A 4,921-nucleotide genomic window follows, 5' to 3' on the forward strand; every position below is an offset into this window, starting at 1 on the left:
ATGATTTCATAAGGAGTAGCATTCAACCGTCTATGAATGAATGATCGATTCTGAGTAAAGCAAGCAGTTGAACCGGCTTCGGCCCAAAGATATTGAGGTAAATTTGAATATGCCAACATTGTTCTTGCAGCTTCACATAATGAGCGATTTCTTCTCTCAACTACACCATTTTGTTGTGGTGTATATGGAGATGAAAAATTATGTGAAATGCCTTTCTCCACCAGAAATGAATCAAGAACTCGATTTTTGAATTCAGTTCCATGATCACTTTTAATTTTTCGAACAGACTTCTTCAATGAAATTTCCATTTTCTTGATAAAATCAATCATCATTTGTGGAACTTCGGATTTTAACCTGAGAAAATAAACCCACGTAAATCTTGAAAAATCATCCACAATAACTAGAATGTACCTTTTCTTGTTAAGGGTAGCAACTGTCGAAGGACCACATAAATCAATATGAAAAAGTTCTAGGGGTTCAACTATCTTCGAATCTATTGTGATTGGATGACCTTGTTTGTGTTGTTTTCCTACTTCGCATGCTGCACACAAACTGTCATTATCATATTTAAGAATGGGTAAACCTCTTACCAGATCTTGTACAACAAGTTTGTTGATGTTTCGAAAATTGAGATGTGATAACCTCCTGTGCCACAACCAGCTTGTATCGGCAGCAACCTTCGAAAGTAAACACACAGCAGGTTTGCCAACAATTGGAACTATATCCAATGTAAACATATCACCTTTTCGTTTTGATTTGAGTAAAACTTCTTTTGTCTCAACATTCGAAATGACACTTCCTTCTTCATTAAAAAGAACTTGATTTCCAGTGCCCACAACAAGTTGTGAAACACTTATCAAATTGTGTTGTAAACCTTCAACAAATGCAACTCGATTGATAGTGAAAGTACCATTCGTTATCTTTCCATAACCCTTAACTTTGCATTTATGATTATTGCCAAAATTAACCACTCCTCCATTTTCTAAGCTTCGAAAATCACACAAGTTTTCCTTCTTCCCAATCATGTGACGTGAGCAACCACTATCGATATACCACTTGTTATCATATTGCTCGTCACAAAGTACCTGCGATTATTGAGAAAATTTAGGTACCCAAGACTTGTTGGGTCCATTCATATTAGGTTTATTTTTCAATTGCAAAGTACAACCATTAACCCAATCACAAACTTTTGTTTTGAAATTGTCAAAAAATTTAACATTTTCATTCAAAGGGTCAGATATATGAGTTTTTATTGTTTTCAAATTTTCACTGATTATACCCTTCGCATCTTGAGTTTGTGATGTTTCACTTTTCTCTTTTGTGATCGGCTGCCAAACTTTAACTGAAATGTTGGACTCTTTGGATGAAGAACTACCATTCGTTGAAGGATTTACATACATTTCATATGCCTCATGTATATGTTCTTTCGAAAACTTAATTGATTGATACATTTTTCCCTTTCCTTCCAACCAATGATCAATATTTCTTTTACTAGTTATACCGTTCGCTTTTGAGATTTTGTCATCTTGCTTCTTCGGAAGATTATCACATTTTGCTGAACTTGGAAAATAATCCACTTTTGGTTTTGAAAGATAATGATAAGAAGTATTCATTTGTGATTTTGAAATCTGTTTTTCAACCTTTTTCTGAAATTTTTTTCTAGGAAGTGTTGTTTTTGTTCCATTTGAAACTTTTCTTTGTTTTGAAAAATTGATTGATGTCATATTTAATGACTCAATAGTTTGCCAAAAAATTGTTATTCTTGCTTGACGTTTTGAAATATTATTTTCCTTTGGAAATTTGTCAACTTTATCTTTATACTCTTTTGAATTCAATTTTATTGCTTTGTTGACTCCTTTAACCTTTGTTTTAACACCTTCTTGCTTCGTAAACACATTTGCAGTTGTGTTAACTATCTTCTTTTCAACTTTCGACTTTTCTACCCATATTCTTTTTGGTTTTTGATGTTGACATATATATGAATTATTTGTGAGATTGTTTTCAACTGTGTTTTGATTCGAAAAGAAACCTTCATTTGAAGTTTGCTTATTGTCTTCCTCAACCAACTTTTTGAATTCAAGCTTTATATTTTCAACATTTCCTGTTGTTACGAAGACTTGGTTTGGAAACACAATATCATCAGTGCATTTGAAGATTGGATAAACAACAGTATTTGATTCAAGATAATGAGCACCTTTTTCACTAAGAATTTTCTCAAATTCTTGTGTATCCAAATAAACTTGATCAACAACCACTCGAGGTATTTCAATTTCTTTCGAACTTTGAATTGTCTTCGAATTTGTGTTTTCTTCCTCATTATCACTATCATCGGTTTGACTATCATGTATTTCCACAAACTCCATATCACAAACTTTCGAAGTTGAGGGATCATCAGTGTTAATTTTTATGAATAAATCTTCACATTTTTCTTTCCCTTTAAAAGAATTTGCTACGTTTATGACAGACAATTGAGAACAATCTACATCTTCTAACTCACTAATTTCACTAATATTATAAGAATTATCTTCAATATCAACAAAATTAGTTTGACAATTAGATGTAGAATTTTCAGTCTTTTTCAAAATTCGAAGTTGTTCTGATTTAGTTAAGGTCTCATTTACAATTTTTACTAAATCATTCGCATCAAGATAATCTTCGACTTTAGCAATTCCATATCTATATCTATCATCTGGAACTTTGTTAAATTCAGAAATTTCTTTTTCACAATCATATGAAACACTATCTACCTTAGTTCTTTCATATGCTAAAAATGGTAGCAATTTTCTGTGTTGTTCCTTACTTATCTCACTCGAATGATGTAATTTAGTTAATTTTCCATATAATCTTTTCGCAGAATTACAGAAAATATTTCTCTGTGCTAACAACAAGTTTATTTCCTTTGATAAATTCTCCCTATCCTCCATAATATTCGACACTTGCAATTCTAAATAATCAACCCTAGTGACTTTTGATTCTAACTTCTTTCTTGTCTCTAGTAATTGATCATTTAACTTTTTAGCTTCATTGCGGTAGACACGACAATTGAATCAAAGTAAGTAACAGTTTCATCAAAAGATAATAACTCAGAATTATACGCAGACACTGGAATATTAAAGGATTCAAGAAGATTACGTACCTTGGTAGTCATGGGCGACCTGTCGGTAGACATCGATACGAAGCACTGCCCACGTACTTCGTAAGTCTCTTCTTCATCCGAATCTTTTTCAACTTTTGCATACATAGCCCCATGTGTTGGATTCTTCATTTCTTCATCGTCTGACCCTGAGGACCATATTTGATATGTGCCATCCGATTCAGTTTCTCCATGAGCCACTAACGATAAATTCTTCGTCTTCGACTTTACTTCCTCCAGTTTCTCAATGTAATACGCTTCATCCTTTGTTTTATTTTTCTTTTCCTCCTTTTTCAACAAGCAATCTATTGCCAAGTGATTTGCACCATAGCAATAATGGCAATTAATCCCTGTATCACCTTTTAACATCTTCTTCATTTGTTCCATTTCACTCTTCGAATACGTCTTCACTTCTTTCTTCTTTTCATCCACTCTATTTTTGTTCTCATAACTACCCTTCGAATCTGATGACATGTTCTTTGGATTAAAAGGTTTCTTAAAAAATTTCTTTATTCTATTGTTTGAGTAAAATGCGACAGCCTCATCATCAAAATTCATCAGTAAACCTTCTTCTTCATCAGACTTCAATTTTTCATTCTCTCTTTCTGAAACCTTAGAAACAAGTGCCAATGGTCCACTAAGACTTGCTATCGCTTCCTCAGCTATTTCATTAACCTCATTTTCATGAGATTTCAATTGATTGTACAAGTCATTCAAAGTTGAAGTATCAAAACTCTGTTGGTTTTTCACCATCATACTCACACTCCTCCACTCTTTTCGAAGTCCCATTACAAATATCAAGTTGTACTCCATTGATGACCTTGTAATACCATAACGATTACAACAATAGATTAACTCGTTAAACCGATCATAGTATCCTTCAATGGATTCAGATTCTTTCTGTTTGAAATCTTTGAGTTCCACCAGACATTGTTTCACAGATGTGATCTTCGTCTTTTCACTTCCTTGGAATTTGTCTTTGAGATTGTTCCAGATTTCTTTAGCTGTTGTACATGTTCTGACATAATTGTACACAATAGGAGGCAAGGCACCTCTTAATTCCCTCATGCATTTCTTCTCCAGTTGTTTTAAACGATTGGATTGATTGTCAACTTTCGAACTGCTTGAAGACACACCGATTGGCTGAACTGTTGCAGGTTGATTGATTTCTCCTGAAATGCACTTCCATAATTCTTCATCCAATCCGTTTAAGTAATCTTGCATACGATCTGCCCACTGATCGTAATATTCTGGAATAAGCATTGGAATTTTTGTGGATGAACCAAGCAAATGAGAAAATGATGTCATGGAATTCAGATTGAATGACGCCATTGTTGTACGGACAAAAACTTCAAGATGATATGTAAACTTTGAGAATTTTGAAATCAAATTGTATATTTCAAATCAGAATCACACAACGAACACTCGATTCACAAATATATTCGCAGAATCAAATCCTAGATCTAGATCAAGAATAATTTTCACACGCAAAAAGAACGGAAACTTTTTGAATCAAACAGTAGATTCAAAAATCTTTTGAACGTATAAGAATCAAATCACAGAAGGGATTCCTGTTCTGATACCAATTGATGAGATTTGTAATCGAGTTTGAATCAATTCAAGTATAAAATCAGAAAGAGTTATAATGATGAATACGAGAGTAAATAGAATATTTGTTCAGCTCATATTATGCTTTTGAGTTTACAGAATACAATGACTAAACTGTAAAAACTGAATGAAAGAAGTCTCTCAAACACTTAGGATAGACCCCTATTTATAGGAGAACAA

This window comes from Lactuca saligna, chromosome 9 (genome assembly GCF_052625555.1).
Source record: "Lactuca saligna cultivar CGN05327 chromosome 9, ASM5262555v1, whole genome shotgun sequence".
Taxonomy (NCBI): domain Eukaryota; kingdom Viridiplantae; phylum Streptophyta; class Magnoliopsida; order Asterales; family Asteraceae; genus Lactuca; species Lactuca saligna.